This window comes from Electrophorus electricus, chromosome 9, assembly GCF_013358815.1.
Source record: "Electrophorus electricus isolate fEleEle1 chromosome 9, fEleEle1.pri, whole genome shotgun sequence".
NCBI classification, from domain to species: domain Eukaryota; kingdom Metazoa; phylum Chordata; class Actinopteri; order Gymnotiformes; family Gymnotidae; genus Electrophorus; species Electrophorus electricus.
This window is the reverse complement of record NC_049543.1, coordinates 13258030-13269910: the sequence shown is the minus strand read 5'-3', so window position 1 is coordinate 13269910 and position 11881 is coordinate 13258030. Positions and strand designations below refer to the sequence as shown.

Genomic DNA, 11881 nt, shown 5'->3' with positions numbered 1-11881 from the left:
CCAGCCACAGTGACGAGCGAGCTGTGAGCTGCGATGCTTTTCCTCCGAGTGTGAATCGCGCGGACCGTCATACGATCTCTGTCAGGTGTGAATGTAGACTGGGTCATAACGGCACCATTCTCCAAATCTTGAAGTATTTCTTGTTAGAAATAAGTATTCATTGTTGCATTTTGGAGATTTATTTTAGATTATTCAGTTGCAATACTGTGCAGGACATATTTGGAAATGCATGTCTTAATGAAAATTTAACGCAATAAAATATGCACAGAGTGAAAGCAAAGTTACACAAGTACATCATAAGGTGCATACATAACATGAAAATAAATATAACAACAACAACAACAACAACAATAATAATAATAATAATATAGATAGATAGATAGATAGATAGACTCTGGAATGTTATCATATGTGTGAAAAGTATGTTGCAGAGGATGCACTAGCTCCCCCTCGTGGATAGTTTTTAACTATAAAGTAAAAATAAATGAGGAAGAATACGGATGATGTTAAACAGTAAAAAAAACTAGCCAGTATGAACACTCGTTCCCACAACTAGAAATCAGCGCGTCAGAGCTTTGAAGTCGCACCTAGAGGTGAAAACCTACATCACAGTGTAGAATGCATCGTCCAATTAATAGAGAAGCAAAACAAAGAGCATGTTCACTTAAGAACGTTCAAACGTATATTTACATAAAAGTAACAAAGACTCACATTAATATTGCTTTTGACCAGAGAGAACTAACCACTCTGTACATGTTCTCTTCCTCCAGCACTGTGAAACACAGCAGGAACATTCATCAATGACAGAGAGCGTATGATGATAAATCATTACTCTCCGCCCGATTCACGCTCAGAAGAAAACATCTCAGCTCATCATCGTGGTTAGGGAGACAAAACACTTTCGAATCACATTTCACAGTTAGAAACTATAGAAATGATCCCTGAAAGTATAGTCTTAACCTCTCTTCTACCCTAACATGTACCTTTAATCCTGTTACCACGTTTCACTCAGATGGTAAACCGAATCACACATCGTAACCGCTGATTTCTTTCTCATACCAATACAGACAATTCAAAGATTTGCTTGAATACCGCAAGTTTATCGCCTGGTGTCATGCTTATTAAAGTATATAATCCAAACCAGTTTTGCTTGTAATGATTCTGTATTGACAATCACTGGTGACATTTAACTATGCTTGCTTAAGTATTTTCTTTTCTTTTCTTTCTTTTTTTGAATTTCCAGATGTGTTCGTATTTTAATTTGGTTAGTGTTTATAACTCATCCTACCTCGTAACACATAACTGTCAGAATTAGACTCTAATCACTCAAAAGTATTATTTGAGAATCTGTCAAATTTTGAGATATATTTAAGTGTGCCTTATACAAACAGCACGGTTTCCAGTTTGGAACGTCATGTTTGAGTGTTTCCAGCCACAGTGACGAGCGAGCTGTGAGCTGCGATGCTTTTCCTCCGAGTGCGAATCGCGCGGACCGTCATACGATCTCTGTCAGGTGTGAATGTAGACTGGGTCATAACGGCACCATTCTCCAAATCTTGAAGTATTTCTTGTTAGAAATAAGTATTCATTGTTGCATTTTAGAGATTTATTTTAGATTATTTAGTTGCAATACTGTGCAGGACATATTCGGAAATGCATATCTTAATGAAAATTTAACGCAATAAAATATGCACAGAGTGAAAGCAAAGTTACACAAGTACATCATAAGGTGCATACATAACATGAAAATAAATAAATAAATAAATATAACAACAACAACAACAACAACAACAACAATAATAATAATATAGATAGATAGATAGATAGATAGATAGATAGACTCTGGAATGTTATCATATGTGTGAAAAGTATGTTGCAGAGGATGCACTAGCTCCCCCTAGTGGATAGTTTTTAACTATAAAGTAAAAATAAATGAGGAAGAATACGGATGATGTTAAACAGTAAAAAAAACTAGCCAGTATGAACACTCGTTCCCACAACTAGAAATCAGCGCGTCAGAGCTTTGAAGTCGCACCTACAGGTGAAAACCTACATCACAGTGTAGAATGCAACGTCCAATTAATAGAGAAGCAAAACAAAGAGCATGTTCACTTAAGAACGTATATTTACATAAAAGTAACAAAAATTAACATTAATATTGCTTTTGACCAGAGAGAACTAACCACTCTGTACATGTTCTCTTCCTCCAGCACTGTGAAACACAGCAGGAACGTTCATCAATGACAGAGAGCGTATGATGATAAATCATTACTCTCCGCCCGATTCACGCTCAGAAGAAAACATCTCAGCTCATCATCGTGGTTAGGGAGACAAAACACTTTCGAATCACATTTCACAGTTAGAAACTATAGAAATGATCCCTGAAAGTATAGTCTTAACCTCTCCTCTACCCTAACATGTACCTTTAATCCTGTTACCACGTTTCACTCAGATGGTAAACCGAATCACACATCGTAACCGCTGATTTCTTTCTCATACCAATACAGACAATTCAAAGATTTGCTTGAATACCGCAAGTTTATCGCCTGGTGTCTTGCTTATTAAAGTATATAATCCAAACCAGTTTTGCTTGTAATGATTCTGTATTGACAATCACTGGTGACATTTAACTATGCTTGCTTAAGTATTTTCTTTTCTTTTCTTTCTTTTTTGAATTTCCAGATGTGTTCGTATTTTAATTTGGTTAGTGTTTATAACTCATCCTACCTCGTAACACATAACTGTCAGAATTAGACTCTAATCACTCAAAAGTATTATTTGAGAATCTGTCAAATTTTGAGATATATTTAAGTGTGCCTTATACAAACAGCACGGTTTCCAGTTTGGAACGTCATGTTTGAGTGTTTCCAGCCACAGTGACGAGCGAGCTGTGAGCTGCGATGCTTTTCCTCCGAGTGTGAATCGCGCGGACCGTCATACGATCTCTGTCAGGTGTGAATGTAGACTGGGTCATAACGGCACCATTCTCCAAATCTTGAAGTATTTCTTGTTAGAAATAAGTATTCATTGTTGCATTTTGGAGATTTATTTTAGATTATTTAGTTGCAATACTGTGCAGGACATATTTGGAAATGCATGTCTTAATGAAAATTTAACGCAATAAAATATGCACAGAGTGAAAGCAAAGTTACACAAGTACATCATAAGGTGCATACATAACATGAAAATAAATAAATAAATATAACAACAACAATAATAATAATAATAATAATAATAATAATATATAGATAGATAGATAGATAGATAGATAGACTCTGGAATGTTATCATATGTGTGAAAAGTATGTTGCAGAGGATGCACTAGCTCCCCCTAGTGGATAGTTTTTAACTATAAAGTGAAAATAAATGAGGAAGAATACGGATGATGTTAAACAGTAAAAAAAACTAGCCAGTATGAACACTCGTTCCCACAACTAGAAATCAGCGCGTCAGAGCTTTGAAGTCGCACCTACAGGTGAAAACCTACATCACAGTTTAGAATGCAACGTCCAATTAATAGAGAAGCAAAACAAAGAGCATGTTCACTTAAGAACGTTGAAACGTATATTTACATGAAAGTAACAAAGATTCACATTAATATTGCTTTTGACCAGAGAGAACTAACCACTCTGTACATGTTCTCTTCCTCCAGCACTGTGAAACACAGCAGGAACGTTCATCAATAACAGAGAGCGTATGATGATAAATCATTACTCTCCGCCCGATTCACGCTCAGAAGAAAACATCTCAGCTCATCATCGTGGTTAGGGAGACAAAACACTTTCGAATCACATTTCACAGTTAGAAACTATAGAAATGATTCCTGAAAGTATAGTCTTAACCTCTCCTCTACCCTAACATGTACCTTTAATCCTGTTACCACGTTTCACTCAGATGGTAAACCGAATCACACATCGTAACCGCTGATTTCTTTCTCATACCAATACAGACAATTCAAAGATTTGCTTGAATACCGCAAGTTTATCGCCTGGTGTCATGCTTATTAAAGTATATAATCCAAACCAGTTTTGCTTGTAATGATTCTGTATTGACAATCACTGGTGACATTTAACTATGCTTGCTTAAGTATTTTCTTTTCTTTTCTTTCTTTTTTTGAATTTCCAGATGTGTTCGTATTTTAATTTGGTTAGTGTTTATAACTCATCCTACCTCGTAACACATAACTGTCAGAATTAGACTCTAATCACTCAAAAGTATTATTTGAGAATCTGTCAAATTTTGAGATATATTTAAGTGTGCCTTATACAAACAGCACGGTTTCCAGTTTGGAACGTCATGTTTGAGTGTTTCCAGCCACAGTGACGAGCGAGCTGTGAGCTGCGATGCTTTTCCTCCGAGTGTGAATCGCGCGGACCGTCATACGATCTCTGTCAGGTGTGAATGTAGACTGGGTCATAACGGCACCATTCTCCAAATCTTGAAGTATTTCTTGTTAGAAATAAGTATTCATTGTTGCATTTTGGAGATTTATTTTAGATTATTCAGTTGCAATACTGTGCAGGACATATTTGGAAATGCATGTCTTAATGAAAATTTAACGCAATAAAATATGCACAGAGTGAAAGCAAAGTTACACAAGTACATCATAAGGTGCATACATAACATGAAAATAAATAAATAAATAAATAAATATAACAACAACAACAACAACAACAATAATAATAATAATAATAATAATAATAATAATAATATAGATAGATAGATAGATAGATAGATAGATAGATAGATAGACTCTGGAATGTTATCATATGTGTGAAAAGTATGTTGCAGAGGATGCACTAGCTCCCCCTAGTGGATAGTTTTTAACTATAAAGTAAAAATAAATGAGGAAGAATACGGATGATGTTAAACAGTAAAAAAAACTAGCCAGTATGAACACTCGTTCCCACAACTAGAAATCAGCGCGTCAGAGCTTTGAAGTCGCACCTACAGGTGAAAACCTACATCACAGTGTAGAATGCAACGTCCAATTAATAGAGAAGCAAAACAAAGAGCATGTTCACTTAAGAACGTTGAAACGTATGTTTGCATAAAAGTAACAAAGATTCACATTAATATTGCTTTTGACCAGAGAGAACTAACCACTCTGTACATGTTCTCTTCCTCCAGCACTGTGAAACACAGCAGGAACGTTCATCAATGACAGAGAGCGTATGATGATAAATCATTACTCTCCGCCCGATTCACGCTCAGAAGAAAACATCTCAGCTCATCATCGTGGTTAGGGAGACAAAACACTTTCGAATCACATTTCACAGTTAGAAACTATAGAAATGATCCCTGAAAGCATAGTCTTATCCTCTCCTCTACCCTAACATGTACCTTTAATCCTGTTACCACGTTTCACTCAGATGGTAAACCGAATCACACATCGTAACCGCTGATTTCTTTCTCATACCAATACAGACAATTCAAAGATTTGCTTGAATACCGCAAGTTTATCGCCTGGTGTCATGCTTATTAAAGTATATAATCCAAACCAGTTTTGCTTGTAATGATTCTGTATTGACAATCACTGGTGACATTTAACTATGCTTGCTTAAGTATTTTCTTTTCTTTTCTTTCTTTTTTTGAATTTCCAGATGTGTTCGTATTTTAATTTGGTTAGTGTTTATAACTCATCCTACCTCGTAACACATAACTGTCAGAATTAGACTCTAATCACTCAAAAGTATTATTTGAGAATCTGTCAAATTTTGAGATATATTTAAGTGTGCCTTATACAAACAGCACGGTTTCCAGTTTGGAACGTCATGTTTGAGTGTTTCCAGCCACAGTGACGAGCGAGCTGTGAGCTGCGATGCTTTTCCTCCGAGTGTGAATCGCGCGGACCGTCATACGATCTCTGTCAGGTGTGAATGTAGACTGGGTCATAACGGCACCATTCTCCAAATCTTGAAGTATTTCTTGTTAGAAATAAGTATTCATTGTTGCATTTTGGAGATTTATTTTAGATTATTTAGCTGCAATACTGTGCAGGACATATTTGGAAATGCATGTCTTAATGAAAATTTAACGCAATAAAATATGCACAGAGTGAAAGCAAAGTTACACAAGTACATCATAAGGTGCATACATAACATGAAAATAAATAAATAAATAAATAAATATAACAACAACAACAACAACAATAATAATAATAATAATAATAATAATAATATAGATAGATAGATAGATAGATAGATAGATAGATTCTGGAATGTTATCATATGTGTGAAAAGTATGTTGCAGAGGATGCACTAGCTCCCCCTAGTGGATAGTTTTTAACTATAAAGTAAAAATAAATGAGGAAGAATACGGATGATGTTAAACAGTAAAAAAACTAGCCAGTATGAACACTCGTTCCCACAACTAGAAATCAGCGCGTCAGAGCTTTGAAGTCGCACCTACAGGTGAAAACCTACATCACAGTGTAGAATGCATCGTCCAATTAATAGAGAAGCAAAACAAAGAGCATGTTCACTTAAAAACGTATATTTACATAAAAGTAACAAAAATTCATATTAATATTGCTTTTGACCAGAGAGAACTAACCACTCTGTACATGTTCTCTTCCTCCAGCACTGTGAAACACAGCAGGAACGTTCATCAATGACAGAGAGCGTATGATGATAAATCATTACTCTCCGCCCGATTCACGCTCAGAAGAAAACATCTCAGCTCATCATCGTGGTTAGGGAGACAAAACACTTTCGAATCACATTTCACAGTTAGAAACTATAGAAATGATCCCTGAAAGTATAGTCTTAACCTCTCTTCTACCCTAACATGTACCTTTAATCCTGTTACCACGTTTCACTCAGATGGTAAACCGAATCACACATCGTAACCGCTGATTTCTTTCTCATACCAATACAGACAATTCAAAGATTTGCTTGAATACCGCAAGTTTATCGCCTGGTGTCATGCTTATTAAAGTATATAATCCAAACCAGTTTTGCTTGTAATGATTCTGTATTGACAATCACTGGTGACATTTAACTATGCTTGCTTAAGTATTTTCTTTTCTTTTCTTTCTTTTTTTGAATTTCCAGATGTGTTCGTATTTTAATTTGGTTAGTGTTTATAACTCATCCTACCTCGTAACACATAACTGTCAGAATTAGACTCTAATCACTCAAAAGTATTATTTGAGAATCTGTCAAATTTTGAGATATATTTAAGTGTGCCTTATACAAACAGCACGGTTTCCAGTTTGGAACGTCATGTTTGAGTGTTTCCAGCCACAGTGACGAGCGAGCTGTGAGCTGCGATGCTTTTCCTCCGAGTGTGAATCGCGCGGACCGTCATACGATCTCTGTCAGGTGTGAATGTAGACTGGGTCATAACGGCACCATTCTCCAAATCTTGAAGTATTTCTTGTTAGAAATAAGTATTCATTGTTGCATTTTGGAGATTTATTTTAGATTATTTAGCTGCAATACTGTGCAGGACATATTTGGAAATGCATGTCTTAATGAAAATTTAACGCAATAAAATATGCACAGAGTGAAAGCAAAGTTACACAAGTACATCATAAGGTGCATACATAACATGAAAATAAATAAATAAATAAATATAACAACAACAACAACAACAACAACAATAATAATAATAATAATAATAATAATAATATAGATAGATAGATAGATAGATAGACTCTGGAATGTTATCATATGTGTGAAAAGTATGTTGCAGAGGATGCACTAGCTCCCCCTATTGGATAGTTTTTAACTATAAAGTAAAAATAAATGAGGAAGAATACGGATGATGTTAAACAGTAAAAAAAACTAGCCAGTATGAACACTCGTTCCCACAACTAGAAATCAGCGCGTCAGAGCTTTGAAGTCGCACCTACAGGTGAAAACCTACATCACAGTGTAGAATGCAACGTCCAATTAATAGAGAAGCAAAACAAAGAGCATGTTCACTTAAGAACGTATATTTACATACAAGTAACAAAAATTCACATTAATATTGCTTTTGACCAGAGAGAACTAACCACTCTGTACATGTTCTCTTCCTCCAGCACTGTGAAACACAGCAGGAACGTTCATCAATGACAGAGAGCGTATGATGATAAATCATTACTCTCCGCCCGATTCACGCTCAGAAGAAAACATCTCAGCTCATCATCGTGGTTAGGGAGACAAAACACTTTCGAATCACATTTCACAGTTAGAAACTATAGAAATGATCCCTGAAAGTATAGTCTTAACCTCTCCTCTACCCTAACATGTACCTTTAATCCTGTTACCACGTTTCACTCAGATGGTAAACCGAATCACACATCGTAACCGCTGATTTCTTTCTCATACCAATACAGACAATTCAAAGATTTGCTTGAATACCGCAAGTTTATCGCCTGGTGTCATGCTTATTAAAGTATATAATCCAAACCAGTTTTGCTTGTAATGATTCTGTATTGACAATCACTGGTGACATTTAACTATGCTTGCTTAAGTATTTTCTTTTCTTTTCTTTCTTTTTTTGAATTTCCAGATGTGTTCGTATTTTAATTTGGTTAGTGTTTATAACTCATCCTACCTCGTAACACATAACTGTCAGAATTAGACTCTAATCACTCAAAAGTATTATTTGAGAATCTGTCAAATTTTGAGATATATTTAAGTGTGCCTTATACAAACAGCACGGTTTCCAGTTTGGAACGTCATGTTTGAGTGTTTCCAGCCACAGTGACGAGCGAGCTGTGAGCTGCGATGCTTTTCCTCCGAGTGCGAATCGCGCGGACCGTCATACGATCTCTGTCAGGTGTGAATGTAGACTGGGTCATAACGGCACCATTCTCCAAATCTTGAAGTATTTCTTGTTAGAAATAAGTATTCATTGTTGCATTTTGGAGATTTATTTTAGATTATTTAGTTGCAATACTGTGCAGGACATATTTGGAAATGCATGTCTTAATGAAAATTTAACGCAATAAAATATGCACAGAGTGAAAGCAAAGTTACACAAGTACATCATAAGGTGCATACATAACATGAAAATAAATAAATAAATAAATAAATATAACAACAACAACAACAACAACAACAATAATAATAATAATAATAATAATATATATATATATAGATAGATAGATAGATAGATAGATAGACTCTGGAATGTTATCATATGTGTGAAAAGTATGTTGCAGAGGATGCACTAGCTCCCCCTAGTGGATAGTTTTTAACTATAAAGTAAAAATAAATGAGGAAGAATACGGATGATGTTAAACAGTAAAAAAAACTAGCCAGTATGAACACTCGTTCCCACAACTAGAAATCAGCGCGTCAGAGCTTTGAAGTCGCACCTACAGGTGAAAACCTACATCACAGTGTAGAATGCATCGTCCAATTAATAGAGAAGCAAAAGAAAGAGCATGTTCACTTAAGAACGTTGAAACGTATATTTACATAAAAGCAACAAAGATTCACATTATTATTGCTTTTGACCAGAGAGAACTAACCACTCTGTACATGTTCTCTTCCTCCAGCACTGTGAAACACAGCAGGAACGTTCATCAATGACAGAGAGCGTATGATGATAAATCATTACTCTCCGCCCGATTCACGCTCAGAAGAAAACATCTCAGCTCATCATCGTGGTTAGGGAGACAAAACACTTTCGAATCACATTTCACAGTTAGAAACTATAGAAATGATCCCTGAAAGTATAGTCTTAACCTCTCCTCTACCCTAACATGTACCTTTAATCCTGTTACCACGTTTCACTCAGATGGTAAACCGAATCACACATCGTAACCGCTGATTTCTTTCTCATACCAATACAGACAATTCAAAGATTTGCTTGAATACCGCAAGTTTATCGCCTGGTGTCATGCTTATTAAAGTATATAATCCAAACCAGTTTTGCTTGTAATGATTCTGTATTGACAATCACTGGTGACATTTAACTATGCTTGCTTAAGTATTTTCTTTTCTTTTCTTTCTTTTTTTGAATTTCCAGATGTGTTCGTATTTTAATTTGGTTAGTGTTTATAACTCATCCTACCTCGTAACACATAACTGTCAGAATTAGACTCTAATCACTCAAAAGTATTATTTGAGAATCTGTCAAATTTTGAGATATATTTAAGTGTGCCTTATACAAACAGCACGGTTTCCAGTTTGGAACGTCATGTTTGAGTGTTTCCAGCCACAGTGACGAGCGAGCTGTGAGCTGCGATGCTTTTCCTCCGAGTGTGAATCGCGCGGACCGTCATACGATCTCTGTCAGGTGTGAATGTAGACTGGGTCATAACGGCACCATTCTCCAAATCTTGAAGTATTTCTTGTTAGAAATAAGTATTCATTGTTGCATTTTGGAGATTTATTTTAGATTATTTAGTTGCAATACTGTGCAGGACATATTTGGAAATGCATGTCTTAATGAAAATTTAACGCAATAAAATATGCACAGAGTGAAAGCAAAGTTACACAAGTACATCATAAGGTGCATACATAACATGAAAATAAATAAATAAATAAATAAATATAACAACAACAACAACAACAACAATAATAATAATAATAATAATATATATATATATATATATATATATATATATATATATATATATATATATATATATATATATAGATAGATAGATAGATAGATAGATAGATAGACTCTGGAATGTTATCATATGTGTGAAAAGTATGTTGCAGAGGATGCACTAGCTCCCCCTAGTGGATAGTTTTTAACTATAAAGTAAAAATAAATGAGGAAGAATACGGATGATGTTAAACAGTAAAAAAAACTAGCCAGTATGAACACTCGTTCCCACAACTAGAAATCAGCGCGTCAGAGCTTTGAAGTCGCACCTACAGGTGAAAACCTACATCACAGTGTAGAATGCATCGTCCAATTAATAGAGAAGCAAAACAAAGAGCATGTTCACTTAAGAACGTTGAAACGTATATTTACATAAAAGCAACAAAGATTCACATTATTATTGCTTTTGACCAGAGAGAACTAACCACTCTGTACATGTTCTCTTCCTCCAGCACTGTGAAACACAGCAGGAACGTTCATCAATGACAGAGAGCGTATGATGATAAATCATTACTCTCCGCCCGATTCACGCTCAGAAGAAAACATCTCAGCTCATCATCGTGGTTAGGGAGACAAAACACTTTCGAATCACATTTCACAGTTAGAAACTATAGAAATGATCCCTGAAAGTATAGTCTTAACCTCTCCTCTACCCTAACATGTACCTTTAATCCTGTTACCACGTTTCACTCAGATGGTAAACCGAATCACACATCGTAACCGCTGATTTCTTTCTCATACCAATACAGACAATTCAAAGATTTGCTTGAATACCGCAAGTTTATCGCCTGGTGTCATGCTTATTAAAGTATATAATCCAAACCAGTTTTGCTTGTAATGATTCTGTATTGACAATCACTGGTGACATTTAACTATGCTTGCTTAAGTATTTTCTTTTCTTTTCTTTCTTTTTTTGAATTTCCAGATGTGTTCGTATTTTAATTTGGTTAGTGTTTATAACTCATCCTACCTCGTAACACATAACTGTCAGAATTAGACTCTAATCACTCAAAAGTATTATTTGAGAATCTGTCAAATTTTGAGATATATTTAAGTGTGCCTTATACAAACAGCACGGTTTCCAGTTTGGAACGTCATGTTTGAGTGTTTCCAGCCACAGTGACGAGCGAGCTGTGAGCTGCGATGCTTTTCCTCCGAGTGCGAATCGCGCGGACCGTCATACGATCTCTGTCAGGTGTGAATGTAGACTGGGTCATAACGGCACCATTCTCCAAATCTTGAAGTATTTCTTGTTAGAAATAAGTATTCATTGTTGCATTTTGGAGATTTATTTTAGATTATTTAGTTGCAATACTGTGCAGGAC

At 35.5% G+C, this 11881-nt stretch overlaps 8 non-coding genes across 8 annotated transcripts; all 8 read right to left on the bottom strand.

Annotated features, from left to right (window-relative positions):
* Positions 1-741: 741 nt before the first annotated feature.
* LOC118242054 lies at positions 742-957 on the bottom strand. The gene has a single exon (XR_004776542.1). It is a non-coding gene; the product is annotated as a small nucleolar RNA U3 (small nucleolar RNA).
* A 1224-nt stretch (positions 958-2181) lies between these two features.
* LOC118242051 lies at positions 2182-2397 on the bottom strand. Its single transcript, XR_004776539.1, has one exon. It is a non-coding gene; the product is annotated as a small nucleolar RNA U3 (small nucleolar RNA).
* A 1225-nt stretch (positions 2398-3622) lies between these two features.
* LOC118242052 lies at positions 3623-3838 on the bottom strand. The gene has a single exon (XR_004776540.1). It is a non-coding gene; the product is annotated as a small nucleolar RNA U3 (small nucleolar RNA).
* A 1262-nt stretch (positions 3839-5100) lies between these two features.
* LOC118242055 lies at positions 5101-5316 on the bottom strand. Its single transcript, XR_004776543.1, has one exon. It is a non-coding gene; the product is annotated as a small nucleolar RNA U3 (small nucleolar RNA).
* A 1236-nt stretch (positions 5317-6552) lies between these two features.
* LOC118242050 lies at positions 6553-6768 on the bottom strand. The gene has a single exon (XR_004776538.1). It is a non-coding gene; the product is annotated as a small nucleolar RNA U3 (small nucleolar RNA).
* A 1231-nt stretch (positions 6769-7999) lies between these two features.
* Positions 8000-8215, bottom strand: LOC118242049. The gene has a single exon (XR_004776537.1). It is a non-coding gene; the product is annotated as a small nucleolar RNA U3 (small nucleolar RNA).
* A 1251-nt stretch (positions 8216-9466) lies between these two features.
* LOC118242048 lies at positions 9467-9682 on the bottom strand. Its single transcript, XR_004776536.1, has one exon. It is a non-coding gene; the product is annotated as a small nucleolar RNA U3 (small nucleolar RNA).
* Positions 9683-10979: 1297 nt separating this feature from the next.
* LOC118242047 lies at positions 10980-11195 on the bottom strand. Its single transcript, XR_004776535.1, has one exon. It is a non-coding gene; the product is annotated as a small nucleolar RNA U3 (small nucleolar RNA).
* Positions 11196-11881: the final 686 nt, after the last annotated feature.